This window comes from Pteronotus mesoamericanus, unplaced genomic scaffold (genome assembly GCF_021234165.1).
Source record: "Pteronotus mesoamericanus isolate MK-2021 breed Mesoamerican mustached bat unplaced genomic scaffold, CSHL_Meso_final scaffold_85, whole genome shotgun sequence".
Taxonomy (NCBI): Eukaryota; Metazoa; Chordata; class Mammalia; order Chiroptera; family Mormoopidae; genus Pteronotus; species Pteronotus mesoamericanus.
The window spans coordinates 72,693,768-72,712,115 of record NW_026555329.1 but is presented as its reverse complement, the minus strand read 5'-3'; the positions used below and the strand labels follow the sequence as shown (position 1 = coordinate 72,712,115).

Genomic DNA, 18,348 nt, shown 5'->3' with positions numbered 1-18,348 from the left:
TAAAATTTATTTTACTTAACCCGATATATCCAAAACATGATTTCAACATGTAGTCAACATAAATATTTATTAATGAAATATTTTACATTTTTTGTACAGTTCTCAAAATTTTGTACTAAGTTCTCAAAATTCACCAAAATTTTACACTTGTAGCACACCTCAGTTTGGGCCAGCCATGTTTCAAAGGCTCGACAGCCATGTATGGCCATGGCTCTGTATGGGATAGGGCAGGGTTAGAAGACTGGTCAACACTAGATTGTATCTATGGAGGAAAGAGACCACATTTCATCCTTACATTTGCAAAGTCTAGAAAAATGCCCAGAACATAAAAACTGATCAAGAAATACTAGTTGAGGGGTTAGGTAGTCATGGTAGCAGGTCAGACCGTAATCACATGAAGTCATGTGCTTATGGTTGGGACTGTGGCTGGGAAAAAGCCCCAGGTTTTTCCTAGGGTATTCAGAAATCTCCTCAGGCAGTTAATAGATAATCTTTAGTATTCTATTCAGAATGACTTCAAAGGCTGGGATGGGGGAGGGACTTCACTTCAAAGCTTTAAGAGGGAGAAATAGAATAAGTTAGGGAAGCCTGGTTGCTAGGACAACCCTCTCAAGATTGAAAGAGGACAATCACACATTGTAGACCGAGGCATGGTATGGCTATGATCTCTCCTTTTGTAATATACTTGCCTTTTGCTAGGCTCTAAGGAAGAATAGTTTTGAAATGGCTATTTAAGAGTGTAATTTGGAGCCAGAAGGCCACATGGCCCTAAAAGGTGTTTAAGTGCAAAAAAGAAGGAAAGTGGGCCTAACAAGAATAGGAAAGGGGCCGCCTGAAGTGAAGCACAATTGCTTATATTTTGTCTTGCAGTTACAGATAGACCTTACTTACCAGAATCAAGAATGGGGATCAAAGTAAGTTTTTTTCCTTGTATCCAGGATATCATTAGATTTAGTAGTTTAAGATTAAGAAAGTAATTATTTGGTACTCAGGTGATTTTCTTAAGTAGTATTTTCAATTTAAGTAGTATATTCAATTGCATAAGTATTTAAATACTTATGCAGATATTAATACTGAAGTTTTTAAATAAATTCTAAATAGTGAACTTTTGTTGGGCAATTACTATATGCCTGGCACTCTGCTGAAGCCTTCCTGTGCATTTAATTTCCAGGAAAAAACCCTCCCTTTTCATTGGCATTTTACAGACTTTTTTAAAAATTAAAATTTAGATCATTTGAGATATGCTTCCTGGCAATGTCATAAACAAAAAAACAAACAAAAATTTAGAGAGATTAAGTGACTTATTCAAGAATTGTTCCTATTGGAACAATGTAATTAGGGATAATTTTTTTTATTGTGCTTTCAACTTTTAGAAAGTACTTATATAACAGAAAATAAATATGTGATATTGTACTAACCAAAATAAATGTACTACTTAATAAGACTACAAGCCTGTAGAAACAGAAGCAAGAAAAAGAAATTTTTTTTCTAACAACCTCTATTTTAGCCTTTATTTTAGGACATTGCAGAGACCAGCAGTACCCGTTCCTGTCCAGATGACAGCTGATCTCCCACAGGAATTTGGCTTATGCATATTGATTCCACATGCTGACATCAAGATCCTTATCAAGACGAGCTAGAACAGCAGCCCCTGCTTTCCCTACTTTCCCTTCCTTTCCCTATAAAAGCCACTGGTTGGACCAGAGATGTTGAGATGGTTTTCAGCACCAGCATCCACCATCTTCTCTGGTCACCTGAATAAACCTTTTTCCTTTACACTAGCACCATTCTCACAAGGACTGGCTTTCTTTGTGGTAGGCAGCTGAATCTGCATTTGGTAACACTTCTGAGTATTATTCCTCAAAATAGCATAAACTAAACTGTAAAATTCAAATTTATAACATAATGGTATGAGGGAGGAAAATTTTTTCTTCTACCCTTCTAAGTTCTTTGGCTAGTCTAATAACCAAGTTGACTTAAGACAAATTAAGAGAAAAACTAGTTTAATTACTTCCATATGTGGGCACCATAAAGCCAGTGAGATCCAAGAACAAGTCAGGCATCTGAACCTTATATATATGCCATTGTGAGCTAAGGAATGAGAGTGGCCTGGGACTTCAAAGGGGAGTAGGATAATTCACAGGATGATAAGAGAAACAGAGGTTTAGAAGAGAATCAAGGTGGCAGAGGAGTGAATGGAAGTCACACTGACCTCCTCTTAGTACCAATCTGGAATTACAACTAAATTGTGGAGAAATCACCTGGAACAAACAACTGAACAACAGTGAGAGAGGAGCCTTATAACCTCAGACAGACAGAAGAATCGGCTTTAGCACAACCTAACTGGTAAGGAGTGCAATATAGACTTGAGAAGGCAGGCAGGGTGCCCATGGGCGACAGCACCAGAAGGATATTGAAACAGCTAGTTGGATCCCCGTGACAAAAGTAGGATCTAAACCATAAGTGGGGATCTCCAGCCTACAACACCAGAGCCTAAAAAATACATAGAAAAACCAGCTGTGAAAAGACGCAGTGTTGCTCTCTTCCAGAGACGGGCAGCTGGAGATGCAAAGAGCCTTTTAACGAGCCAAAGCATACATTTTTATTTGCAGCCACTTACCCTGGTCTCTGGCAAAGGCTGTGGCAGAGTGGGCTAGAGACACTGGAGGAGAGATTGGGGAAGGAGGCTTTAGGGAGAGAACTGAGAGAGTAGCCAGCGGGATCCCAGTGCTGACTCATCCCACATATGGGAGCAGCCATCTTGCTCAGGCAGACCACTCCCCTGAGCAGCAACAGCATGAGAGGACACAATAGCCCTACCCCCAGGAGGGGCTCTGCTCTGGCCCAGTGGTGCTAAAGCCTGACTGCTGAGTACAGAGTGGCAGCCACAGATAGTAGCTCCCTGGTTAAATGGGGTGAAGAGTGGTCTAGAGACACTTGAGACTGGAGACAGAGGCATTGGGAAGAGAGTAGCTTTCCCAAAGGGATCCCAGTGCTGACTCATTCCCCGTGCAACAGAAGCTATCTGGCTCAGGCATACCACTCCTCTGAGCGGCAGCAGCGTGAGAGGACCTAATAACCCCGACCCTAGGAGGAACTCTACCACCCCCTGCGGTGCCTAAGCCTGAGTGCTGAGTGCAACCTAGATTAACAGCTGAAGGAGACAGCCACAGGCAGTAGATTCCTGGAAGTCTCGAACAGACTGCCTAAGGTCAAACAGGGTCCATATCTGACATCATCAGAGGCAGACCCAGAAAGAAAAAAGAGCAGTCTCCTACCATAGAAGTTTACACCACAAAGTCAGGAAATCAAGACAGATCAACTTAAGAAACAGAAACGAAAGAGGAGAGTCTCACAAATAATGGGAAGACAAAGAAAGAGTCCCAGTCGAAGGGAAAGGAGGAATCCCCAGAAAGAGAAATAAATGAAATGGAGGCAGGTAAACTATCAGATATTGAGTTCAAAAGAGGGGTTCTGAGGAAGATCAATGAGCTCAGTGAGCTCAGAGAGATTTACTAAAAACTACAGGGAACTATGAGGAACTTACTGAAAACGATATCAGCATGAAAAAAGACATCGAAACCATCAATAAGAGACAAGAGGAAGTGAAGAATACAATTTCTGAACTGAAGAACACAGAAGAAGGAATCAAAAGCAGGCTCGGTGAAGCAGAGGAACGAATCAGAGAGCAGGGTGATAAGGTAGAGAAAAGCTCCTAGAAAGAGCAAGAAAATGAAAAAAGACTCCAAAAGAACGAAGAGGCTTTGAGGGAAATGCAGGACAACCTGAAATGTAATAATATCCGTCTAACAGGGAGACCAGAAGGCGAAGAAGAGGAGGAAGGGACAGAGAACCTGTTTGAAAAAGTAATGATGGAAAACTTCCCTACATTGAGGAGACAGAAAGTCACATGAGTCCAGGAAGCACAGAGGTCCCATTCAAGAGGAACCCAATGAGGCCCACTTCCAGACACATCATAATTAAAATGGCAAATATTAAAGACAGACAGAGGATTCGAAAGGCAGCAAGGGAGAAACAGGTAGTAACACACCAGTGAGCCCCAATATGGCTAGCAGCTGACTTCTCAATAGAAACACCTCAAGCCAGAAGGGAATGGCAAGAAATATTCCAAGTCATGGAAAGCAAAGGCCTGCAACCAAGACTGCTCTACCCAGCAAGGCTCTCAGTTAAAATGGAAGGTGAAATAAGGAGTTCCCCAGACAAAATAAGGGTAAAAGAATACACTGCCACCAAACCAGCATTGCAAGACCTGCTAAAGGGACTGCTTTAAGAAGATGAAGAGAGTCTATGGATACCCAGTTCCTTTCACAATCACCAATACTTGATATTACCAATATTTTTAGTAGGTATTAATCTGGTGGTGACAATGATGTGTTATTTTAATTGTTCCTTTATTATTTGTTGAAACTAAACCTGTTTTTGTATATTTCTATCCTATTTCTATCATTTTTAAAAAGCTTTAAATGACTTTTTGATAATCTTTATTCATTTTTTGACTAAATGTTTGTAGAATTTTTTCCTTAAAAAACACAAAAAACTATTAACCCTTTTTTAGATGTGCAGCAAATACTTTCCTACTCTATTACTTGTCCTGTAATTTTTTAGTATATATATTACTGTATAGTCTTAAATGTTTAATATAGTCATATTGTCAATATTTTACTTTATAGCTTCTGGGTTTGAATATTTTACTTCAGGGTAAGAAAAATATTAGTTTTTATTTTCTCCTAAAACTCCTTAGATTTTACATATTTATTTTTAACTCACCTGAATATATTTTGTATAATGTGTGAAATAGGGCTCTATATTTGTTTTATTTCAAGTAATCGTGGTCCATGCACCTTATTTGTTGAATAAGCCTTATTTTCCCCATTGATTTGAAATATCAACTTAATCATATATTACATTGTTAGGCAGATATATATGTTTGTTTCTAGGATGCTCATTTTATTTCACTGATCTACTTGATTGTTTCTGTGCTGGTGTCATGTTGTTTTAATTGCTGGGACTTCATAATGGATTTAAATGTTTTAATATTTTATAATGGATTTTGACATTTAAAAGAATAAATACATAAAATCAATCTTTGTTTAAAGAAAAAAAGGAAGGAACTCTTACCTTTTGCGACAACATGGATGGAACTGGAGAATATTATGGTAAGTGAAATAAACCAGTCAGTGAAAGACAAATACCATATGCTCTCATCTATAAGTGGAGTCGATTCAACGAAATAAACTAATGAGCAAAATAAACCACTGGCATGGAAACATGGAGCAGACTGAAAGTGACCAGAGTGGATGGGGAAGGACAATGATGGAAGGAAGGGGAAAGGACTAGGTAGAGAACATGTATGAATGACCCATGGACACGTCCAACAGTGTGGACAACAGCGGGAGCTGGGGCGGGGCAGGGAGGTAGGATGGGTGGTGGAGGGTAAAGGGGGAAAAATTGAGACAACTGTAATAGAATAAACATGATTTTAAAAAGATTTTAAATAAAAGCAAAGGTTTAGTAATTAGATGTTTGTCCTGCCATACAGATATGGCATTCAGATAAAAAGTTATCTTGCTTTCTGAGCCAAGGCCCCTATTTAAATCCCTTTAGGTAGTTAAAGGAGAGTAAAAGTCTTTCTTGAACCTGCTAGGTCTTGGTTGCCTTCAGCTTCGAATAATCCGCATGCCAAAATGACACATTTTGGGGAAGTTCATCCTGACCCTTCAATGATGAATGATTAGGGCATTTAAAAAACTGATATTAACAATAAATTAATATATTTATGTAATTAGAATGACACTTGAGAAATATATTGCCCTAATAAAATTAGGCAAAACTGAAATAAGCAGAGATTGGAGGCAAACTCAGTGATTAGAAATAACATATTTTGCCTTGTATAATGTGCACTTTTTACCCAAATTTTTGCGGGAAAAATAAGGATTCGCATTATACATGGGTAGTACCTCAAATACCTTGTATCTGTTCTTGTGTTTTGTAATTATTTGTTACATAAAATGTCTTGTACCATAATATGTTAAAAACTAATTACTAAAATTCCTTTATAATACAAAAAACAGCCCTGGCTGATGTGGCTCAGTGGATTGAGTGCCAACCTGCGATCCAAAGGGTCACTGGTTTGATTCCCAGTCACAGCATATGTCTGGGTTGTGGGCCAGGTCCTCAGTAGTGGATGTGCAACAGGCAACAACACATTGTTGTTTCTCTCCTTCTCTTTCTCTCTCTGTTCCCCCCTCTAAAAATAAACAAAATCTTAAAAAAAAAAATCAAACCAAGTATCTAACTATAAATAAAAAAGTAATTGAATTAAAAAGTTAAAATGAAAGATTTTTTCCTGAAAGTATGGGCCAAAAACATGGGTGTGCATTATACATGGCAAAATAGAGCAGCTCCACATACTCCCAGAATGCAGTAAAGGGGATCTAGAGTAGAAAAGTATTTGTACACACACACACACACACACACACACACACACACACACACACACACACGACACTGTTGATGATTCTTGGTAAGTAGGGTCAATTATCTAACCTTATCTTGCTTTTATTTCCTGCAGGGTCTTCTATACTAACTAGACTATAACTGTTACTTATACTCCGTTTATTGCCATATTAACATTGTTAATGTAAGGAACTTTCAAATCAGTAGAGAATTTTATGAGTTTGAGCCAAAACTAATGACAATTGCAGGGAAGCAAGATCTCAAGTGCCCTGAGAATGACAGTTTTGTGGTTTCTTTTATCACTTGAAATTAAGGAGGTAACTAAGGAAGATTACAAGAAAGTGGGAGAAAGGAAGGTGGGCATTGGATTACAGGATGGTTAACAAGATTATGTGCTCTCTTGAAGGTGGTTACTTATTTCAAAAATGTGTTAACCTAGTGGTACAGAAACAATGGGCAGGGCTTGCTTAACGCAAAGATAAACCTTTCACTAAAGAATTTGTGTGCCTGGAGCATGACTGCCCACCCCGACCCACCCTTTAAGACTTCATGGTCAGATCACCCTGTGAGATTACTCACTGGAGAACTGCTTTTTGGTTCACAGCCTATTACAAATTCTTTTACCTCTTGGTTCTTTAACTTCATGATATACCTAGGATCTTTCTGGATTAGAATGTGTATTTGTAGCTTGCTTTTATTTTTATTTTAGATTGTATTTATTTTCAGAGAGAGGGGAAGGGAGGGAGAAAGAGAGGGAGAGAAACACCGATCAGTTGCCTCTCACACACCCCCAAGAGGGGACCCAGCCTGCAACCCAGGCATGTGCCCTTGTTGCAGGTGGGCACAGATGATCAGGTTCTTGGTGATCGTGGGCTAATAACTGATTCATACACACAAAGAGTTTACAGCAGCAAGAGAGAGAGAGCAGATTTATTAAGCAGTAAGACACTCCACAGAACATGGGAGCGGGCCAGCTCCCAGCAGAGACTGACCTCACGAGCTGGAGGGATTCTATTCTTATAGGGCAGACATTTCCTGGCTAGTTTTGGCTGGGTTTTATTGCGCATGGACAAGTAATTATATTACTTTAATGTTATTGCACGTGCAGTCTCCCATGGTTTTCCTTGACTTGTCACCGGGGGAGAGGGTTCCACAATGTTAATTTATTATATTACTATTATAATGAAGCAGGGGTCAGGTAGCATCTTCTGTGCAGGCACATTCATGATTCACCATGATTCAGCACTTTTCCAGAAAGCAGGAACAACTGGTCTTAGAACAGTGTCTTTGTCCTGTATTGATGACCTTTGTGTTAGCCCCGGAGCACCTCTGGAGTTTCCTGCTTTTTGACTATCTTCTGCCTTACTCTGATAGGGAATTGAACCAGGCCAGTGCTCAATCCACTGAGCCACACTGGCCAAAGTTGTAGCTTATTTTTAAAAATAACTGACCAGGTTTTCACTGAACAGCTCAGAATGAACTACTATGCCTCCAGTTTCGTTTGTTACATATAATGTTACAATGAACAGTCTTGTAAATATATCTTTGTATACATATGCAAGAATATCAGTGGTTAAATTTTCAAAACAGGAATTGCTGAGCCAAAGCAATTTTTTTTTTTCCCCTCTACCTCTGTTGTCACATGGCCTTTCAGCAATTGTTTTTAATGAACCCTCTTTACATTAAGAAAATTAGTACTTTGCCAAATGTGTTATAATTATTTTTTCTCAGTTTGTCATTCAAGTTTATTAATTAGACTTAAATTATATAGAAAATTTTAAAGTTTATTTATAACTCTTTTTCTTTATAGCTTTTGGGAGATGTATCTTGTGTAGACAAATCCCAAGATTGATCTATGTTTATTTCTACTTTTAATATTACGTTTTTACATTTAAATTTTTGATTCATGTGAAGTTTATTTTGACAAAAAGAATGAGCTAGGAAGCCAAGTTAATTTTTTTCCAGATGACTTCCCAGAGTCCCAACACCATTTACTACAAATCAACTTTTTCCTGCTATTTTTGATATGTTACCTTTATCCTATACTAAATTCCCCTATAATTTAGATCTATTTCTATAGGGTTTTTTTTTGTTTCATTGTTCTGTTTGTTTATTCATTCAAGACAAAACTTTTTAAATCACTGTTCTTTATATGGCATTCTATACATTAATTTTTATATCACCTGGAATTGATTTTGGTATGATGTCATGTGATAATCTAAATGCCAAATGAAGCTATGTCATGGACAAAAAGAAGTTAAAGAAAAAGGTGATATGTGAGGGAGTTTAGGATGAGACTCCCCAAAATGTTCCAGTTTGGTATGTGGATTATTTTGAGCTAAAAGCAATCATGACTCAGCAGACTAAAGAAAAATTTCTACTTCCCCCTTAGTTACCTAAAAGAATTTAGGGGGCCTGACCCAGAAAGAGAGATAACTTTGTATCTGAATGACTTGCCTGCATGGCAGGACAAACATCCAATTTACTAAACATCTGCTCTTCTTACCCTCCTTCCCTTTGAAGTCCTAGGCCTCATTGCATTTCTTAGCTTAGCTTCCATTGGTTGTCTTGTCTTTGGGGCTCACTGTCTTCTTGGGGCCCCCATATGTACATTATCAAACTAGTTTTTCTCTTTTAAATCTGTCTAATGTGAATGTGATTATTAGATCAGCCAAAGAATCTAGAAGGGTAGAGAAAAAAATTTTCCTCCTCTTCATAGGTGTAGATCTCTTCTGGCTTGTGTGTATAATTAGTTGACAAAAAACTGATTTTCAGTGGGAAAGAGGACAGCTTATGACCTTGGCATTTTTTAAAAATTTAATTTGATTTTATATATTATTTTTATTTTTTAAAGAGGAATGGAACCTACCAGTGAAGTAACACAGGAATGGGAGGATTTTTATTTATTTATTTATTTTTAGAGAGAGGGAAAGGAAGAGGGAAAGAGAGAAAGAAACATCGATGTGCAAGAGAAATATAGATTGGTTGCCTCCCAACTGGGGACCTGGCCTGCAACCTAGGCATGTGCCCTGAGTGATAAACAAACTGGCAATCTTTTGGTTTGCAGGCCAGTGCTCAATCCACTGAGCTGCACCAGCCAGGGCAGTATTTTTATTTTATTACTAAAAATATACTGTGGTATTTACTGTAATCAGCAATATAATAAATGAATAATGTTGTTTATATAGGACCATTTTGATGAGTTTTTTGTTCCTATAGTTCTTTGAAATTATTAACACTCAATTTTGCTATCTGGATAAATTACAGGAGATTCTGTCTTGTAATTACGCTTCTCTACCCTTATGAAACTGGAAAAGCAGGTGTTCATGCTGCCTGTCACTACCAGAACCAATAAACAGAGACAAGGATTGAATCTTTATGGGTGCTTTTTATTCAGATGGCCAGTGATCTGAGAAGAGCGTTACGTACCCGCAAAAACTGTCTTAACATCTCGTTTTAAGCCAACCTTTTAATAAGGGGATGAAAGGGTAGACAAGGGGTTTGGAAAAAAGATTAATTAGACCAGAGTTGCAGTCTAGCCTGATGATTTTCCTAGTACTTCTTTGTATACTGATCAATAATTCTTCACCTGCATCAGGGCTGTTCCCTCCCTGGAAAACAATGGCTCAGATACCATCCCCATCACTTGCAGACCCCCAGGGGCACAAAGGCTGAATTGATTGTCAGCCTCCTGGAGTCCTGGAGTCCACGCATCCCGGTCCTGGAATAACAGCTCTCCACAACCATCGGTCACTTAGGCCTATGAGCTAAAGCTAAAATCTTTCTCTTGTGTTCCCCTATTGCTTATCCCTTTATACTTTTGTTTTTCCTATTTTTGTGATTTGTCTATAAAACCAACATGTTTGAATTTTGCCACAGGACTCCAAAAAAATAGTACCATCATGGGACAGAAATATGTGGAACAAAGCCAAAACCTTTGTCCAGCAGATTCAACTTGCCTATAATTATAAGTATTAGTTTCTTTTAGTGAAATACATGATGAACTACATCTCTAAAGATAACAGAAGTTTTAAGCCCTGGTAGAATTTGAAAGTAAGATGGAAAAGAACAAACAGAAAAAAAAAATAAAAGGAGGAATGAAAAAGAAAATGACACTAAGTTGACTCTACTAAGTTGACTCAGTAGAATATGACTCTTCCTGTACATATGTTCCAGAAATAGAGCTTAATTTCCCAAGGAACACAATAGTTTAGGGTTCATGTAGCAGCAATTTTGTGGCTGACACAGTTCAGCCTGGTCTTTGCCACAGAAACCTGGAAAGCCAAATGCTTTCTTAATCTTACTTGTAGCCATTGTGGCCTATGTGACACAAACAGGACACTGTTGTTAAATAAGGGGGAACTTTTCCTTTCTGATGGAAGATACTTCTGTAGATCGAATGTCCGTGTCTTCCCAAAATTCATCCCCAATATGATGATACTAGAAGGTGGGGGTCTTTGTGAGGTGATTAAGTCATGAAAATGGAGCCCTCAGGGATGGGATTAGTGCCCTTTTAAAAACAAAGGACCTAGAGAGCTTCCTTGTTTCTTCTGTCATGTGAGCACATAATGAGAAGACCAAAAAAAAAAAAAACAAAAAAACTATGAAACAGGAAGTGGGCTCTCACCAGACAGAAAATCTGCCAGCACAAGGACCTTGGACTTCCCATCCTCCAGAACAGAGAAATAAATGTTTGTTTATTTATTTATTTATTTATTTATTTTAGATTTTATTTATTTTTTAGAGAGAGGGGAAGGGGGGGAGAAATCAAGGGATGATTGACGTGAGACGTGAGTCATTGATTGAAACATCAATCAGTTGCCTCTCACACGCCCCCAACAACAACCCAGGCATGTGCCCTAACTGGTAATTGAATCAGCAACTGTTCAGTTCACAGACTGGTGCCCAACCTGCTGAACCACACCAGCCAATTTAAACAATAAACAATTTAACAAATGTTTATTGTTAAAGCCACTTAGTCTATGATAGTTTTGTATAGCAGCCTGAGTAGGCTAAGGCAGAGAGATGGATGTAGCTGATACTACCTCTTCTCCCTTTTTCTCTCTTGAAAGCAGAACTAATGTCTGGAGATCTGGCGACTATTTTTTAACCCTGAGGTGTACACACAAAGAGTGTCTCAGGGCATCGGCCCAGACTTTGATGCCAATACTGCTTATCTCCAAATTTTTTATGTTAAAAAAAAAAGAAATCTTTATCTGAGTCACTGTTATTTTTGTGCTCTATAACGTGCAGCCAAAAATGGTAGATAACTAATGGAGGTAGTGTACTAACATATAAAGAAATAATAAAAAAATACAAATCATGAAACAAGCTAGTTTCATACATACATAATTTCAATAAAATTTTTTATCAATAAATGTTTGTAGGAGTTGATGTCCTATAAGAACAAAGATAAAGTATTACTAGATTGTGTTTAAAGACTTAACTATGATAATCCTACTTACATGATAGAGGTGATAATATTCTCATTGAGTTATCTGAGGAAAAGTACTAAGAGGATTTGCAGAGTTAAAAAACAATTTCAGGAAGAGCTGTATTCTTGCCAATCTTTCTGTCAGATGGAGAATGAAACAAATTTCTGAGTGTTTTTTTTAACTGGTTTTGAGTTTTAAAAGCTCTTCATCCCAAGATTATACTAAACATTTGCTTGGATTTTTTCAATTTTATGGTTTTATTGTGTATGTTTACGCTTAACATTTTAATCTGGCCAGAATTAATTTTTAAATGTAGTGTTATGGTGGAGAGAGAGCTTAAACTTTGTTATTCCAACTGGAAGACATTATCCTCAACAGCACACTGGGTAATTTATCCTCTCTCCATTTATTTGAGCTGTAACAATTTATTACTCAATTGTCATATACATGAGTATATGTAAACAGGGTGGGACAAAGTAGGTTTACAGTTGTTTGTATGGGAAATTATACAATAATTAATAATTCAAGAATAAGCTCTATTCTCTGCAGTCATAACCTAATTTTGCTTCACCCTATACTTATTTATATGTATGTGTGTGTGTGTGTGTGTGTGTGTATAGTCTGTCCAGAAAGCATCCAGACATGTAACAAAAATAGAGGCATTTATTGAAGAAGATACGAGATACAAGAAACATTGTACACAGGACAATGACACCTCAGTCCCGTTCAAAGTAGGCACCTTGAGACTTCACACCGTTCTCCCAATCGCTGTCGGTGGCCCCGCTGTATTTTCCTGAATCTCACTGACAGTCTGATATCTCTTCCTTTTCAAAGGTGATTTTTAGTTTTGGGAAAAGCCAGAAGTCACAGGGCGCCAAGTCTGGGCTGTAGGGGGGCTGAATCACATGGGTAATTTGATATTTCACCAAAAAACTGCACGAGATGTGATGCATGAACAGGCACATTGTTGTGATGAAGCTGCCCATCACCAGTTGCCCACAGCTGCAGCCTTCTGAGTCATCCAAATAGTTTCATGGAGGAATGTTCATGCTTAGTGCAAAATCTGATGCAGATTCATTGCTCTACTCACTCAATCATTTTGAATGTGATGACCACACAGTACACATGCTCATTCAACAGTGTCTACTGCCTCCACTGACTAGTACAGCAAAGTCATTATTGTTCACACATGTGCATACCAGTCTACTCTACTTGGCTGCCAGGTTACATGGATGTCGTACAAACTGTTCTTGGTATATTAACAATGGCTGGACTTTGTCCAGGCAGACATCGTACATATAAATTATATATACCTATATGTATATGTGTATATATCCATGTATACATATATGTATATACTCATGTATACATACATGTATATGTATACACTCATGTATACATATATGTATATACGTGTATATATTCATGTATATATATGTATATGTACATATTCATGTATATACTCAATTATCATATACATGAGTTTGTTCCTGTACTTTCATTGTTGCCACAATGTATTGTAGTTACATATTTCCATGTCTCTGTGATACTGTGTTAACCAGTGTAACTTTGTCTTTAGTTTTTAGAAGTTAATGTGATTTGTCTTGGTGTAGGTTTTTTTTTTTAATTTGCTCAGCCTCTCTAATCTGTAGGCTTATATCTTTTGCCAAATTAGGAAAATTTTCAGCCATTACTTCTTTGAATATTTTTTTCATCCCCTCAGTCTTTCTCTTCTGCTGGGGATAACATGGTATTTGTTATTGTTCCATAAGTCCATGAGGCTCTGTTGTCTTTTTTCCTCCCTAAAGTTCTTGTCTGTCTCTTGTTCAGATTAAGTAAAGTCTATCGGTCAGTATTCAAGTTTCTGATTCCACCCTCAGTCATTCCCCCTCTACTATTGAGCCCATCCAGTGAGCTTTTATTTCAGTTTTTATATTTTTCAGTGTAGTAGTTCCCATTTTTTAAAACATATTTTCTTTGCTGACATTTTCTAATTTTTGTTGGTTCTAAGAAAAATTGTAATTACTTTGTAAGAGCATTTTTTTGACAGCTGCTTTAAAATCTTTGCCAGATAACTCTAATATCTGATTCATGTTAATACTGGCAGTTGATTGTCTTTTCTCATCCAATTTATGCTTTTCCTGGTTTTGATATGACAAGTAGTTTTCTGTTGTATCTTAGGCATTTTGGATATTGTCAGGAGACTCTGAGTCCTATTTAAACCTTGTATTTTAGCAGGCAATTAAGATGGAGGTTTTGGCTTACTTCTGTGGTCTGTGGTTCCAACGACAAAAGTACTTTTGCAGTGTTGCTATGGTCTCCTTACTCTACCCGGGGCGCTGGGGCCCCTGTGGTTCCAACTGGTGCTTCTTTCTGGGGCCAAATACCCTCCTCTGGTCCCAGTGTCATGGGGGGAGATACTAGCAGATCCCCAAGGGGAAGAGCAGTCCCTGGGCTGTGTGCTGCTGGCAGGGTCTCGGTTCAGCCCTGCTGGTGCCATGCTCAGGTGAGAGGCACTAACCTGGGCCTAGCGTTGCTGCTAGGCAGCGGGTAGTGGGTGCCAGGGCCCGTGGGACATGGGACAGAAAGTGTTTCCCATTTCCGCTCTCTGTTCTTGCAGGCGTTGGCGGACCCCACCTGATCTCTATTGCTGCTTCCGGGCAGAGCAGAGCCTACCTGAGCCACCGTGAGTTATGGGGATGTGGAGGAGGCAAAACATTGCCTTTGTTCATCTTCGGTTTTCAGCTGAGACTCTAACAGAATAACAAGAGAAAAACAGTTTTTTTAGACTCACTTATGATCAATTATGCTAGAGAACAGGTCAAATTCTTTTCCCTTTCTGTTGCTAAAAGTTGTATCACAAAGATATTATCAAAGGAAGAGGCAATCGAAGCATAAACAGCCATATATTTTGAGGCTCTTGTGCTGCCTAGAAAATCTGGGCATAAGAAATAATCTTATTTTTGAATGTAGCAAGCCCTGGATCCTTTCTTTTTCACTCCAGCTTCCTTAAAAGCTGAACAGTTCCCTTTTAAGCTGACCCCTTTTTGTCTGTATCTTACAGACAGAAGGTAAGTGCCATTTTCAATATTTTGCCTGGAAACTGCCTTAGCTAGATCATAAGTATATTAGATTCATTTTCCACTTTCCACATTGTTGCAGGCAAGACTGAATTCCACTTTCTGCAACTTTTCCAGCGTTCACTAGCGTTTTCCTCACTTCATGGGCGAGCCCTCTCCTTCCAGGCTCCTTCATCGCTCACCAGCGGCTTCTCAGGGCCTCCAGCCTCTTCCTGCTCCCAGTCCTGAAGCCAGGTGCCGCTGTGCTAGGTTTCCGTTACAGCCGCAGTTCTACATTCGGTAAGAACCTTTGTTCTGGTGATCCATCGCTGCAACAAGTGAGACCTGCAAAAGCTTATGCATGGCCCAAATGACTCTGTGACCCTCCCCCACCCTCCAACTAAGAGACTTGACAGAGCTCTGCAAGGCTTCTGGCAGCCTAAGGCCATGTCGTTGGGATGACCGGCCTTCTTAAGTTCCAGCCTTGAAAAGCTCAAGGCTACCAACTTGACTGTTGCTTCCAGCCAAAACCTGGTGACCGGCGCCTGTCCTCTCTCTTCTTGGAGCATTCGCTTTAGCAAAGTTACAATTATAAATCCTTTCTCTGTGCCTTTGAGTTGTATCTGTACCTTCTACAACAAAGGACATGAGAGACATTCTTTTGAAATGCAATCGTCAGTAAAGACAGAGGCAGTGAGTGGACAGGGATGGCCTGATCACACTCTTAGCACCCTTCCGTACTTTGGCCTTAACACACAACACAGTTTTCGTGGATGAGGAATAAGGAGGGCTCAGCTGGTTCAGTCCGGCTTGGGGTTCCTCTTGAGGGAGCAGCAGCGTGTTGAGCAGGCGGGAGCTGGCGGAGCAAGTCCTCTACTTCCTGCTTGTCTCGGGGTCTCACTTGCCATCTCTCCGCATGAGCTGGCTTGGGCCTCCGGGCAGCTGGACTGCTACCAGCGGGGGGCAGCAGGCTTCGGGGCTCGTATAAGAATGAGCAGAGCGAAAGACTCAAAGCCTTTTCTGATCTACCTTTGACAGTAAGGTGGCTTCTGTTCCACCGACTCCTATGTAGAATGTTGTAAATGCTCCAAGTAATTCACAACTCAGCCCAGAGTAAGGGGAAGGAAAAGCAGAAAAGGAGAGGCTAGTAGTTCATGATGGGGAGAGTGGCAAGGTCACCTGGTACAGGGGCCCAGGGAATGGGAGAGAATGTTGTGACCGTCTGGGGGAAATACATTTTGCCACAATCATCTACTTTTCAAGCATTCGAATATAATGTTATAATCTTTTATATCCATAAACAGAAATATTTCTTTGTCTCTTCATTTTCTATTGGAGCTTTAGATTCTCTCCCTTATTTGTGGAAGTTTACAAAAGTGTAGGCATTTGTCCAAAACCTATAAAGCTGGGAGAAATAGGCCTTATAAAACTGTTAGAAATCTGTGCTCTTGAGAGTTTTTTTTTTTTTTTTTTTACCCAGTTCACGGTTGGAACAACTGTGACTGCCCAAATAACCTTCATTATAAGTTCTAGCATTCAGCCTAGGGACACCAGCCTCCTGAGATTTTTTTTGCATTTAATTAATTAATTTGATTGATTTTAAATAGAGAGGAAGGAGGAGAGAAAGAGAGAGAGGGAGAAACATCTATTTGTTGTTTGCTTATTTATGCATTCATTGGTTTCTTCTTGTATATGACTAGGAATCAAACTTACAACATTGGTATATCTGGACGACACTCACCAAGTGAGATACCTGGCCAGAGAGACATAATGATATAGTGTTACTGATATATATATATATGATATTGATATGGGATCAATATGTGATGTCAATATATCATTGATTCTGATGTGATATTGACATATATGATTTTATTATCTATCTCGTCTCCATTTTCTACCCCTTGCCACCCTGCTCACTGTGCTCCAGTGCAGGGACATACTCCAAGGGACCGACCACTTTCCTGCCTGAGGGCTCTCTCACGCCTTTGCTCCCTCTGTTTTGATTATGAAGCTATTCACCTACTATTATAGGAAATGAATGTCATCATCAAAAATAAATCTAGAAATTGGCACTTCTCTGCTCCATGTACATTCCATTTTCCAAACATCTCCTCCGGGCTTTTTCACGTGGTAAACTCAGGATTCCAAAGAGTTGCAAGGAGGGCAAGTCCCAGTGTACAAACACTCTTTAAGTCTGTGTATGTCACATTCCTTATGGCCTATTGATCAAAACAAATGGCATGGCCAAGATTAGATTGAAGAGCTGGAGATATACACTCTGTTCCTTAATGACAGAGGAGCCCAAAGCCATATTACAAAGAAGAGCATAAACAGGGGTCTGAGGACTTAACTGCAGTTATTTTGCAAATATTGCCATTTTGTAAACAATCTGCCAAACATTTTTCCTCCCTCTGTTTTTCTTCCTTCTTTTTTTCCTCCTTCTTGTCTTTTTTTTCTGCACCTTCTTTCATTCGCTTCTGGGTATTTCTAAATAAATTAAAATCTAAAAGGTTGACATTACATTCGGCCTAATTTGAAATAGTCAGGAATAGCCTGCCAGCAATTTACTGGTTGGAACAAGTTCTTACAGATTAAACATGGAAAATTAAAATGATTTCCCTTGAATTAAGAAACCTAGATGGGGCTGGTTCTTGCATTCTTCTAACAATATTGTTTCTACATGCAGGTGGAAAATAAAAGGACTAAAGATGTAAGAATGAGTAAATTGATATTCTAAAAACATAGGCGCCTTTTTGACTGATCATATTTTCAACTTACGAGGTTATTGGTAAGTTGAGGAACATCTGTATACATACATACCTATGTAAATATTTTTCAAAAATTTCTGACCACTTGGCTCTTACTGTTAAAAAATTTATTGATTGGATTATCAGTACAACTATAAATTCACAATCAAAGTAACAAATATTTTACATTTTGATAAACAATTATCAAATATAAAAAGTTAAAAATTGATGGGAAGGCATCTCTTAATAAGATGAGTTATGCTTCTTTCCTAATTACTTCATTTATCTGTGTCTACACTGCTATTTATTGCCAAAATGAGCGAGGGTTCAGCATCAGCCCTAGTCCTATTTTTTTAATCTTTATGGAAATAAGCATTAAGAAAAATGTGATAACAAATACATAGATAAAAATAGGAGGAGTTGTTTTCCATTTCTTCTTTTCTTTTTTTTCAATTTTGATTTTCTTGGAAGGAGTTTTGCTATAGCAATGCCAACCAATTTTTTTTTTGGATGTTTTCCAAGTTATTTTTGATAGTTATCTTTCTTGAAATTGTTTTTGATGAGTTAGCTGGCAACTCAAATTCCCTAATTTTGTTAAGCAAATAATTGGAAATCATCTGACTTGGA

General features: G+C 38.6%; 1 pseudogene; it reads left to right on the top strand.

Moving 5' to 3' along the window:
* The window catches only part of LOC129063246 (60S ribosomal protein L21-like), a 41,466-nt pseudogene extending 26,191 nt beyond the window's left edge, over positions 1-15,275 (top strand).
* Positions 15,276-18,348: the final 3,073 nt, after the last annotated feature.